A 14,152-nucleotide genomic window follows, 5' to 3' on the forward strand; every position below is an offset into this window, starting at 1 on the left:
CTTCCACTCCCCCAACAGGTAAGTGTATGGGGTGATTGGCATGACAGGAGCCAATGGGAGCCTTTTTGCAATTTAGGCTCCCACTGTCTCTTTAAGAGCGCGCCCGAGATTCGCGGCGCGCTCTTAGCTGCAGGCGGGACACGTGACCGCTTCTCGCGGTCACTGCTCGCCTTCCTGTCTGAACAGTCGGACGAGCCGCGCGCGGCTCGTGCAGCCGCAGGACCGCGCGCGGCTTGAAGAGAGGACCGCGTCCGGCCCCCGGATAAGGTAAGTACCGCTACAACAACATCATCATCATCACACCGTACGTCCATGTGTGTAATGCTGCCTGCCTGAGACATATCCCTGTTATCTACATCCTCTGGCAATAATGGTTGCGCATCACTCATTTCTTCAAACCGATGTGTAAATAACTCCTCTGACATACCAAGTGAAGCGGCTGTGGTGCTAGTGTTGGTGGTGGCTTGAGAGGTGCCCGAAGCTAAGCTGGAGGAGGATGGTGCGTCAAGGTTCCGAGCAGAAGCTGTAGAAGATTGGGTGTCCTGTGTTAGCCAGTCAATTATGTCCTCAGAACTTTTCAAGTTCAGGGTACGTGGCCTCTGAAAACTGGGCATTATTCTATGGCAAAAGGGAATCACAGCACCATGACCCCGATGGCCCCTGCGGGGTGGCCTGCCTCTGCCTGTCATTTTTTGGGGGATTAGTGGTACTATGCGTGCAAGCTACTGTGAGACCAGATATGAGTGGCAATGTGCACTGGCAGAGGTTGGCAGAGTACACGCTGTAGGCCTGACACCCGCTTGAAGACAACTAACTGCTATTCAATCTATAACAGTGGAAAAAGTTTTTTGGTTTTAAATGCACGCTATAGTGACACCAGATATGAGTGGCAATGTGCACTTGCAGAGGTTGGCAGAGTACACGCTGAAGGCCTGACACCCGCTTTACGGACATTGACTGCTATTAGCTTACAGTGAAAAACTTTTTTTCTTTTTAAAGGCACGCTATAGAGACACCAGATATGAGTGGCAAAGTACACTGGCAGAGGTTGGCAGAGTACATGCTAAAGGCCTGACACCCAGACGCTTGCAGACAACTAACTGCTATTAGCTTACAGTGAAAAACTTTTTTTCTTTTTAAAGGCACGCTATAGAGACACCAGATATGAGTGGCAAAGTACACTGGCAGAGGTTGGCAGAGTACACGCTAAAGGCCTGACACCCAGACGCTTGCAGACAACTAACTGCTATTAGCTTACAGTGAAAAACATTTTTTCTTTTTAAAGGCACGATATTGTGACACCAGATATGAGTGGCAAAGTACACTGGCAGAGGTTGGCAGAGTACACACTGAAGGCCTGACACCCAGACGCTTGCAGACAACCAACTGCTATTAGCTTACAGAGAAAAACTTTTTTTCTTTTTAAAGGCACGCTATAGAGACACCAGATATGAGTGGCAAAGTACACTGGCAAAGGTTGGCAGAGTACACGCTGAAGGCCTGACACCCAGACGCTTGCAGACAACTAACTGCTATTCAAATCAATTACAGTGAAAAATATTTTTTTGTTTTTAAATGCAAGCTTAAGCTATTGTGACACCAGATATGAGTGGTGGCACTGGGCAAGTGGGCACAGTATCCACTGTGAGCCTGACACAGAAGCTGGCAGGCAGGCAACTGCAATTACATTACACAAAAAAAAAAAAGCAGACTGATGTTCTAGCCCTAGAAAGGGCTTTTTGGGGTGCTGTCCTTACAGCAGAGATCAGATGAGTCCTTCAGGACTGTAGTGGACACTGAATACCCTAGCCTAGCTATCAATTTCCCTATCAAATGAGCAGCAGCTACACATTCCCTCCTCTATCTAAGAATGCAACTTAACCCCTTAAGGACCAAACTTCTGGAATAAAAGGGAATCATGACATGTCACACATGTCATGTGTCCTTAAGGGGTTAAAGGAACACTATAGTCACCTAAATTACTTTAGCTAAATAAAGCAGTTTTAGTGTATTGATCATTCCCCTGCAATTTCACTGCTCAATTCACTCATTTAGGAGTTACATTACTTTGTTTCTGTTTATGCAGCCCTAGCCACACCTCCCCTGGCTATGATTGACACAACCTGCATTGAAAAAAAAAAAAACTGGTTTCACTTTCAAACAGATGTAATTTACCTTTAATAATTGTATCTCAATCTCTAAATTGAACTTTAATCACATACAGGAGGCTCTTGCAGGGTCTAGCAAGCTATTAACATAGCAGGGGATATGAAAATCTTAATTAAACAGAACTTGCAATAAAGAAAGCCTAAATAGGGCTCTCTTTACAGGAAGTGTTTATGGAAGGCTGTGCAAGTCACATGCAGGGAGGTGTGACTAGGGTTCATAAACAAAGGGATTTAACTCCTAAATGGCAGAGGATTGAGCAGTGAGGCTGCAGGGGCATGTTCTATACACCAAAACTGCTTTATTAAGCTAAAGTTGTTCAGGTGACTATAGTGTCCCTTTAAGAATGAATCTAAAATGGATGCTGTACAGGAGGTGGGAGGGTCTGGAAGGGAGGGTCTGCTGCTAATTTGCTGGAATATGTCTGCTGACCGTGAGGCACAGGGTCAAAGTTTACTCAATGATGACGAATAGGGGGCGGATTGAACCGCGCATGTGTTCGCCCGCCGTGGCGAACGCGAACACGCTATGTTCGCCAGGAACTATTCGCCAGCGAACAGTTCGGTACATCACTAGAAATAAATAGTAGGATAAGACAGATCATTGCTAAACTGATAAAAAGTAATTTGGAAATAATTGGAATATCAAGAGCAGGTGAAGGTAGGGTAAATATTAAGTTTTATGGGTTAAGAAAGTGCAGGAGTGTACTAATAAGAGGCAGTGTGTACACCTGTTATTTTTACTTATCTAAAATGGTGTGACAGACAATCTATAAATAAAATAATAAGCGTGGGGTGGGGAGGGTGAGTATCAGACTTTCTTACAGTAGTATTGGGGCTTGATAGTTTAGAAATCAGGCTGTTGAATAAAGATATGTGAGGGTCAGATAGGCTTTCAATGAAGCTGAGGGAGGGGGATATGTATCTAGGCACAGGGATGAAGGGATGGTTATTCAAATAAAAACAAACATATCAATAAAAGAAGGGAGGGGTCAGAGGTCAGTCAAAATCAGAGGGGAAATAGAGGAATGCATATAGGTGAATAAAACAATTGCATTCAGGGCTAGCAAAACTACACTTTAATATGACAGACAAGATATAAAGGCAAGAAAATATACAATGCACACAGAATAATATAAAATAAATGCACAGGGTGATTAAATTAAATATAAATTGATGCTGTGCAGGATAGTCTTAGTGTGGTCTTCCAGAAGGCTAACTTTGCTTATTGCAGACGATCAGCTGATGGAGCACAGGCTTTCTTACAGTAGTATTGGGACTTGATAGTTAGTTCCCTGTCAATCATTGTTACAAGCTCTTTGTAACTGTATCGTGTTACAAGCTTTGTCCTTTGTACCTTGTAGCCAGGACAGAAGGCATACAGAGAAAATAAACAATGTTTCTATTTTTCCTCATCATTTGCCTCGTCTAAAATTAACTATTTGCTAAATAATTAATATGCATTTTAATAAAAGGAGCATCACACTAAAAAAAAAAAATGTAAGTTACAGATGATTATAACAAAAAAATCAATCACTCCATGGGAAGCGCCCTTTTTTAGAAACTATACAATCTTTCCATACAAGCCCGGCTAGCTCAGTCGGTAGAGCATGAGACTCTTAATCTCAGGGTCGTGGGTTCGAGCCCCACGTTGGGCGCAGTTCTTTTGTTTTTAATACTTTCTTTTACCTCCAACCTAGCATACTGTCCGACATATTCAATTATTAGAGAATATATGAAAACAATATGAACCAAAATAAAACAAAAGCCCTTCATATAACATATTGCAGAAACAAGCTCTTATACATTTCGGAAACTTTGGAATAGACAACAAAAAATAAAAAAATAAAAGATTCCAAAGTTTCCTTACCATTATTGGAGACCTTGCATAATTAACATTTATTGATGGACATTTACGTCTAGAATGTAAGCTCATGGAGCAGGGCCCTCCACCACTCTGTTCCTGTACGTCCAGTTGTCTGGTTGCAATTACATGTCTGTTAGTCCACCCATTGTACAGCGCTACGGCATCTGATGGCGCTATATAAATAATGAAATAATAATAATAACGTTAAAAAAATTTTAGTAACATTTATAAAATAAAGCGTCCCTGGGTGGGCTTAAACCACCAACCTTTCGGTTAACAGCCGAACGCGCTAACCGATTGCGCCACAGAGACACTTATGGGAGATGTTCACTATGATTTATAGTGATACAGCCTTGAGAGAGATATAGCTATATATAATTTTATACAAGTAAATTGTTTTTAATACACTATGTTGTTCAATTCAGCTAAATTTGCCTTTTTTTTATTTAATTTATTCTCTTTTGCTGCTAAGCTTATAAAAAGGCCCCTTATTACTGATTTATAAGCACACCAAGTCATTGCTGGAGAGACATCTTTGTTTCTGTTTTCTTTGAAAAAATAATCTGTTGTATCTTTGATTTGTTTAAGATTGTCTTCATTTTTAAGTAACCAGTCTTTCATTCTCCAGTCAGCTCTTGTTCTTAGATGTTGTTCTTTTATATCTAGGATGACCGGATTATGATCTGACCATGTGGTGGCTATTATGAAAACCTTTTTAATTTGGCTCGCTAAGTTTCTGTCCCCCAAAAAGAGATCAATTCTAGAATATGAACAGAAAGCTTTTGAGAAACAGGAAAAATCCTTTTCCTTCGTATGAAATATCCTCCAATAATCTAAAAGTTGAGCTTGTTTAATTAATTCTGAAATTTTTTTAGCAGTCATCTTCAAGTTTCCATAGTTACTAGTTTTTGTTTTAGAACTTCGGTCTATCTCAATATCGGGTACGCAGTTAAAATCTCCCATAACCATAACTCGGCCCATTTTCACGCGTTCAGTTTTATTAAGTACTTTTTTAATAAATGCAATTTGTGATTGATTTGGTGCGTATATATTAACTAACGTATATTTTTGATTATTAATTTCTGCTACTAATATAATGTATCTGCCTTCCAAATCAATTTCTTGGTATATAATTTTTAATGATATATTCCTAGAAAATAAGAAGGCTACTCCTCTTTTCTTTTTTTGGCTCATAGAGGCACTAATTATAGTAGGAAAAAATTTAGATTTAAGATTGTTTTTATCTTGCGTTCTCCAGTGGGTTTCCTGTAGGGCTGCAATCTGGATTTGTTCTTTTTTGAGAAACTCAAGGATTGTATATCTTTTAAATTGTGAGTTTATCCCCTGTGCATTAATCGTCGCTAGCCTCATTTTATTTTATGTATCCTATTTCTTTTCCTTCGAGGACTGATAAGTTCACCATCTGTACTAACAAACATATAAAACACAACATAAAACGTACAATGTCTGCCTTTTACTAGGCAAAAAACTATGTATCTATTCCCTCCCTTGTGTTCCTCCCTACCTAGGCCTCCCATAGCCTTCGGGGGGAAGCCCTGCCAAAAACACAGGGGGAGAAAACAACAATCCAAAAACGACACCGACTCTCTAATCAGTGACGTTGAAAATGTCCCCATACTCTATGCTCGCAGAAAAGAAAAAGTGTCGAGATCTGCGAGCTAGAGTTTCTCCTTGGCCGGACGGGTGTGGTGGATAAAAATAATACCAGAAGGGAAAAAAAAAAAATAATAATTATTCCCATTTCATACTTTTTTTTTTCTTATTTTTTTGTTTCTTGTTTTGCCAAAATAGCTCTTTCGTTAAATTTTAGTGTAAGTTTAGAATTTTAATATATCTTTGTTTCTCAAATATTACATTTATTTGCATTTATTTTATATCAAAATATTTCTATAAAGTTACTTCTGATATTTATTCCCATTTCATTAGTTTTTTTCTCTCTTTTTCTTTCTTTCTCCCTTTATTTGATCTAAATAGCCTTTTAATTAAACCCAAAAAATAGTTTTTAGTGTATTTAGTGTATTTTATATTTTAATATACCTTTAAATCCAAGGTATTACCTTTATTTTGTGTCATAATCTTTCTATCAAATTACCTCTAATATATCGTGTATTTACTTATTATTATTGTGGTTAATATAAACACTCCTGTTCTTTTATCTATTTTAGTTTTTTCCCCTTTTTTTTTTCTCCCCCTTTTTTCTCCCTCTTTTCCCTTCTCTTTTCTTCCCTTTATCACTTCTTTCCCCCATTTTTTCTTAGTTTTCAGGAGAGATTTAGCTTAATAGTGTAGGACCACTCTTTACATTTCTATGGCCTCTAGTGTAGCTTTAATCCTAATTTATTTGTTTTATGTTGTGTTATATATGTGCGAGGGAAAAAAAAAAAAAAAAAAAATACCTTGTGCAATAACTTATTTTAAATTCCCTTCTAGTAGCCATTGTTCTAATTTCTGCGGTTTATCAAAGGTCAGTCTTTGGTTATTATGTGTTAGGTTTATACGTGTCGGAAATCCCCAGGCATATTTAATTGCATTTTTTCTAAGGACCTCTGTCTGATTGGTAAAAAATTTCCTTTGAAGTCTGGTCTGGTATGAGAGATCTTGAAAAATCTTAATTTGATGGAAGATTGACCCCTTCAGGTCTTTTGTTGTCATTGCCTTCATAATTTGCGTCTTGAAACGGAATGATTGTAGGCAAATAATTGTGTCTCTCGGGGCTTGTTCTGGTACGTTACCAGGTTTATAAATTCTATGACATCTTTCAATGCCGCTTGTGCCGTTATCTGAATTAACCCCCAGAAACAAAAAAAACTCTACACAATAGTCTTCTAGATTTGCATTTACAACAGTCTCCGGGATCCCCCTAATTCGGAGGTTTTGTCTTCTAGATCTATCTTCTAAATCCGTAATCTTCTTTTTCAGGGTCTCTAGAGTTTCATCCAATTTATTTATATTATCCGTATTGTTTTTTTGTTGTATATTTATTTGGTCCGTAAAACTAGACAATTTACTTGAACAAAATAAAAATAAACCATCTCGGAGTATTACTAATGAAATTATAGACACTGAAAAATTAATTAATGAACACCTTATGACAAAGGCTAATAATGCGTTGCATTACTTAAAACAGAAATGGTACTACACCGGAAATAGAGCAGAAAAACTAATGACGAACAGAATAAAAAAAGAAAAATCGAAAAGAATCATCACCAAAATTATTGATAATGGAGAGACTATCTTGAGACCTGAAAAAATAGCAGAAGCCTTCAAAAATTACTATCAAGATCTATACAATATTAAAGATCCTACCGAAACGGCGAACATTAGTGCATTTCTCGAGAACATAAAGAGTCCAAAAATTTCACAAATACAACTGCAGGAGCTTAATAAAACTTTTCAAGAAGAAGAACTGATTTTCTGTATCAACAAATTAAAAAAGAATAAATCCTCTGGTCCAGATGGATTTGATAACCTTTTTTACAAATTGTTAGGAAATAATATTAAAACGGACCTAATTGAAGTTTTCAATTCCTTTGTTACACCTAATAGCATTCCGGCAGAATTGTTACAAGCAAATATAGTGCCTATCCTTAAACAAGAAAAGGATGCAGAGAAGATAAAGAATTATCGTCCAATCTCATTGTTGAATACCGACATTAAAATATACTCTGCTATGATAGCAGAACGTTTAAAAAAAATTATATCAGAAATAATAAACAGAGACCAAGTCGGGTTTGTCCCGGAGAGGTCTTCAACCCATAACATCAGAAGATTGATTGACATATTGGATTCCGCTTGGACCACTGGAACTCCCATGTTGACCCTGTCCTTAGATGCTGAGAAAGCATTCGACAGGGTCAACTGGGAGTTCATGAGACAAACACTACAGCGATTTGGATTGGAGGGAAGACTTCTTGAGAACATTTTTGCCCTATACACTGGCCCAACAGCAAGAATAAAGGGGAATGGCTTTAGCTCAGAGTGGTTCCCATTATCTAATGGAACACGACAGGGGTGTCCGTTATCCCCCTTACTCTATATAATCTCATTAGAACCTTTGGCATCTGCCATTAGACAAGAAGAAAACATCTCGGGTTTTGACCATAAGAAAGAAAACATAAAAATAAACCTTTACGCAGATGATGTGATCATAACTTTAGAAAATCCGTTACAATCAATAACACAGCTCATGACAACTATAGAAAAGTTTTCACAGGTTTCTGGCTATAGATTAAATACAGATAAATCAACTATTTTGGCGAGTAATGTAAATATGGAAGAAAAAAAAGAGATAAAAAAGAGGTTTGACTTTACTTGGATTGAAAAATCATTTAATTATTTGGGAATTAACATCTGTACAGATCCAAGCAAAATTGTTGAGATTAATTTCCTCCCATTACTTCTAAAAATGAACAAGCTATTAAAAGATTGGAGAAATCTGGAATTCTCCTGGTGGGGCCGTATAAATATAGTTAAATCCTATGTTCTACCAAAGTGGTTATACCTATTCAGAATGCTTCCTTTGAAGGTACCCGACAGCTGGCTATTACTTATTCAACAATCCTTCTCTAAATTTATATGGCAATCAAAGAAACCTAGGCTGGCAAGAAAATTCTTGGCGATTAAACAAGCAAATGGAGGAGTAGGACTTGCGCTGATACAACAATACTATCAAGCGAGTACTCTCTCTCATTGCATTATCTCACAACATACAGAGTCTAAACATGAGAGATGGTATGCAATAGAAAAAAGAATGTCATATAATAAAGATCTGTCTACCCTTTTTTGGTTGACGCAAAAAAAGAAAGATAACTGCCAACCATGTTCTGAAAGTATAGTGTTACAAAATATTGGAGAAGCATGGAACAAAATAAGAAAAAATATGGGTCTTAACAATCGTATCATTAACACTTTACCAATTCTAATTTTGGAAAACAATATAGAAGATCTAAATTTAAAAAATTGGGCCAAAGCAGGTATTCAAAATATAGAAGACCTAATGATTGGATCAAATCTTAAATCATTTGAACAATTAAGTACAGAATTCGCTCTTCCAGAAAAAGAAAAATATAACTTCATAAGGATTAACAGTTACTTAAGCAAAGTACTAGATAAAGAACATTCAGAAGTTAAATGTAAGTTATGTCATCTGCTGAAAGCGAATGACACGAAAAATCTATTAAAAAAGTGTAATTCGATACTAAGACTCGAGGAAGAAGATCTTATTTTTCCGGCCATTGAGAAATGGGAGAAAGATTTGAAAATAAAGAAAAAATTGGAAAAAAGCGACTGGAAAAAAGCTTGGGTGTCTGTGGTTAAACATATTAAATGCTTAAATTTAGTTGAGTTACATTTTAAGATTATAAATAGACTGTACCTGGTCCCAAGTCGCATGAATAAAATGGATCATAACATATCAGCTATTTGCTGGCGGTGTGATAGTGCGACGGGAGACATGTTACATATCTGGTGGAGCTGTCCCTTGATAATAGAATTTTGGAAAATGTTTATAGGCAAAATCCAAGAAATAATCGATACTAAAATACCCTTGTCTCCAGAATTATTTATACTACACTTAAATCTTAGCCAATATAATATGGATTTTCAATACTTTCTTACTCATGCGCTAATAGCGGCAAAGATCTCTATAGCTAGAAGATGGAGAACTAATAGTATACCAAATTGGGAAACCATAAAAAATCAGTTAATCTTTCAGCTAAAAATGGAAAGCGGCTTAAATATAAATCTAAAAAAAAAAAAAAGATGGATATAGATATATGGCTAAATAAGCTGTGCGCATTCTAATTTGATAAAGAAAATAGGAGAAAAAGAAAAGGGAAGGGAAAAAGGGGGGAAAAAAATGAAAAGAAAGGAAAAAGAAAAGAAAAGAAAATAAGAATAAATGCTAAGATAATCAGCTAGTTACTCTAATTATTACTATGGGAACATTTCTGAGGACCTTTGTCACCATCTATATGTTTGTATTGTATTGTCTTTATGTTTTTGATAATGTGAAATATTAATGATGACTTAGTACCATAGTCCGAACTATATGAATGGCAGCAGAAAATCATCGGCAGGTACTGTCTGAAATAAAAATAAAAAAAAAAATAAAAAAATACACTATGTTGTTCAGATAGCTAAACCATAGTGAATATAAGTATCCACAAACTAATTTTCTAAATATAATTTAATGTTTAACTAGCATCAGCATATATATCGACAAGACTCCATTTTATAAATATATTTACATTTTCAACATGCCAGTGCAATAATACATGAGTCAGCAGATTGACCACTACTAGTTTACAAGCAAGGTGCATATGTGAAATGTCAGCACTTATCTCGTATAGATCGGCACTGCAAGCAAAATAACTACTAATTTCTACCTGGCTTTTGATCTGGATGAGGCAGTATAGATCTTTGTATTTTTTATTTCTGAAGGTAGTAGACATGTGCAATTCGTTTTCGGGCCGAATATGAATTTGGCAGAATTTTGGTCAATTCGGACATTCGGGTACTTACGAATGTGCGAATAGCCGAAATATCGAGGTCCCAAAGTTGCAGAAGCTCCGAAGCACAGTATTGCCTAAGTACTAATATACTTACCCAGTGGAAGAAGAAGAATGTTACACTGTATACAATTTTAAATAAAAAGTATACAAACGTAGCCAGGATTCAGCAGTAAGCATTTGCAACACTTACAACAATCAAGTAACACACATTCAGCGGTGGGTGGGGGCCCTAAAGTAAAGTAATGGGGGGGACCTATTGTCCTCCCCCCCCCGGCCCCCACCCCTGAGCGGCGGGTGGGAGCCCTAAATCAGAATGGGGGGAGACCTAATGTCCTCCCCCCTGGCCCCCACCCCTGAGCGGTGGATGGGGGCCCTAAATACCAATTAGGGGGGGACCTAATGCCCTCCCCCCTGGCCCGCACCCCTGAGCGGTGGGTGGGGGCCCTAAATTAGAATGAGGGGGAGGACCTAATGTCCTGCCCCCTGGCCCCGACCCCTGAGCGGTGGGTGGGGACCCTAAATACCAATTAGGGGGGGACACCTAATGTCCTCCCCCCCTGAGCGGTGGGTGGGGACCCTAAATTAGAATGAGGTTATTATGGATTTTTATTTGGCCTTTTTTGGGGCTGAAAAAAAGAAGATTTTAGAAGAAAGAAAACATCAAATTGTAAGTTTATTTTTATTTTTTTACAGGTACTTAGTTAAATGGTCCCCCCTCATAGGTAGGTAGGGGTTAATTTTTATGGGTAGGGGGGTGGCTAGGGGTTTGAGGAACCCTAGGCACCTGGGAGAGGGTGGGTTATTTTTTTTATGTAGGGCCCCCACCCGACGCTCAGTGGTGGGGGCCGGGGGGGAGGACATTAGGTCCCCCCCTAATTAGTATTTAGAGCCCCCGCCCACCGCTCAGGGGTGGGGGCCAGGGGGGAGTACATTAGGTCCCCCCCATTAGTATTTAGGGCCCCCACCCACCGCTCAGGGTGGTACTAGACATGCCCCTACTTGCGGTATCGCGAGTAGGGGCAAAATTTACTAATACGAAGTTATTTTTACTTAGTATTAGTAAATTTGGCTGAAAGACCAATTTAGGTCTTTCAGCCTTTTGGTAGATAACTCCCTAATACCGTGGGAATTAGGGAGTTATCTACTAAGCGGCTGCAAGAGAAGTCCCTAAGTCCCGAAGTCGCCGAAGTTATGAAGTGTTGAAGTGCCGAATTTCCGAAGTCACGAATTTTGGATTGCCGAACCAAACCGAAAATTTTCCCCATGCACATGTCTAGAACGTAGTTTGTCTCTCTTTCTTTGAACGTACAGTCTAGACCAGAGCTGCCCAATAGATAAATCCCCAGATGTTTTAAAACTACAGCTTCCATGAGGCGTTATCATTCTAAAGGCATTCAAAGCATCATGGGAGTTGTAGTTCCACAACATCTGGGGATCTACCTATTAGGCAGCCCTGGTTTAGACTCTAGGCAACACAATCACATGATCTAGCTGACGTGGCTTTGGAGAATAGATGCTGACCCTACAGCATTACAAATGAAAACCCCTTACATTCTAAGGGGAGTGGGGTAAAATTACAAGGGGGTAAGATGTATGGGAAAGTAGGTTGCTAGATGAGTTTACAAAGAAGGCTTGTTTTTTTTTTTTAGATGACACACAGGAAAGAAGGTGGGTTAGTGAGTTATGGAAAGGGAAAACTGTTAAAGGATCACTATTGTGTCAGGAAAAAAACTAATTTTCCTGACACTATATAACCCTTAGGTCCCTCTCCTGCTGGGCTGAAGGGAGGGGAGTTCCAAAGCATAAATCTAAGGAGAAACTCTGAAAGCGATTTAAGCAGAAACTCTGAAAGCGATTTACCAAGGCTCTGAAAGCGATTTAAGCAGTTAGCATGTTTGTCTACCAAGGTAAAATCATTGTAGGGCCCACTGAGCTGTCTGCTGGGTAAAACCAACAGCTGACACTATTTGTGGCCGTTGCCCTTGCCCACTTAACATGGTGTTGCATGATCTATTGGGAAGGGAAGGGTAAAGGGATTTGGTGATCAAAGGAGTCAGAAGTCATGTTAGATGCCCGAGTGTGCATGTTCTATCTAGTTTTAACTGTGACCCAGCAACCTAGTCAGCAACCAGTAAAATGAAATTTACATTAAAGAATGCAGGATATTAGGGAAATTAAGATCCATTCCTCTATTCCTCTCTTATTTTCGTAGATTTTTCTTTCAAAGCTTAAATGGGATAGATCTTAACCCCTTAGTGACCGCGGACGTGCAGCCTCAGGAGCTGTTAGAGTTCACTCTTGTGAGAATAGGTGCAGGTTAAAGCTCCCCCAGGTCCTCTCCCTGTCTCCCTGCCAGCTGCAGCATTACAATGCTAACGGGCCAGGGAGGGAGCACTCTGATTTCCCCCCGGTCCTGCAGAGCCGGCAGGGGAGAGGGAGGCAAGGTTCCCAGTGCTATGATCATAGCACTGGGATAATATAGTGCGGTGCCCCAAGGTGCCGTGGCACACAGTTTTGGAACCGCTGGTCTAAAGCAAAAGATGTATTAACCCCTTCACTACTAGAATCATCAAAACTTGTTCATGTATTTATTTATTTAGCTCAACAAACTTTAGTCCATAATCTCACTTACCCTCATTTGTATCACAGGAATGAAGAGTCACTGATCTGCAAGTTTTTGAAAATGTAATGCACTCACTCATCCAAACAGTGAAAAGGAAGCTCCAATGGGTTATACCATTCAGACAGGTAGTGAGGGGGAGCAGTGATTGGGCTCTTCCAGTTCACTGCTATCAGTATGTTTCCTTACCATGCCAGAGATTGATAAAGATTGTTATAGCTCTTTCTAAACACCAATATTTTAGAATTAGATATTTGTAACTGCACTTAATATGTGTATTGGTCTCAAATGCTCTTGTATTAACATTTCAGACCTTGTGTGAAATATTTCAAGATAAAGGCACTGCACTGCATACCTCCCAACTGTCACGATTTTGGTGGGTCAGTCCTGATTTTCGGAAACTGTCCCTAACATTCATAGAACGAGGGCATCATTAGAAGCGTTTCCCTTATGTTTAGAGCACTAGGACTGTGCACTGAGCAAAGTAACAGAGCTCCTGGCATATCCTGCTTCAGTGAGCCAGCCTGAGTGATGGGGAGGCAGATTGGTGTATATTTACATCAGAACACCTCCCATGAACTCAGGCAGAACCGCAGCTTTTCTGGACATCTGCCACTTTGGGGGCAGAGCTAGTGACACAATAGCATATATATATGCAAGTAACCTACGTAGTAGCATAGAACTTCAAATATTAAGATATATCTGTAATTATGTATGACAAAAGAGACGCCACATAAATGGCGAATTACGTTTTTAAATGATACGTTTATATATTTAAGAAAAATTATTTATTTTTAACACCAACTTGTATTTGTTAATAAAATGTACTGGTCGCTGGATTTAGTTAGTGTAGATAAAACCCAAACTTCACTGCTGTTAGGCCTATTTATTCTTAACATGACTTATTTGGAACTTTACAATCAATGTGGAGAAGGCTGAAAGCTCTCAAGACACTGTGCGGATCAAA

At 38.8% G+C, this 14,152-nt stretch overlaps 1 non-coding gene across 1 annotated transcript; it reads left to right on the forward strand.

The window, feature by feature from the left end:
- The first annotated feature begins 3,750 nt into the window (after positions 1–3,750).
- Positions 3,751–3,823, forward strand: TRNAK-CUU (transfer RNA lysine (anticodon CUU)). The gene has a single exon. It is a non-coding gene; the product is annotated as a tRNA-Lys (tRNA).
- The last annotated feature ends 10,329 nt before the right edge of the window (positions 3,824–14,152 follow it).

The sequence above is a fragment of the Pelobates fuscus genome, chromosome 3 (genome assembly GCF_036172605.1).
Source record: "Pelobates fuscus isolate aPelFus1 chromosome 3, aPelFus1.pri, whole genome shotgun sequence".
Taxonomy (NCBI): Eukaryota; Metazoa; Chordata; class Amphibia; order Anura; family Pelobatidae; genus Pelobates; species Pelobates fuscus.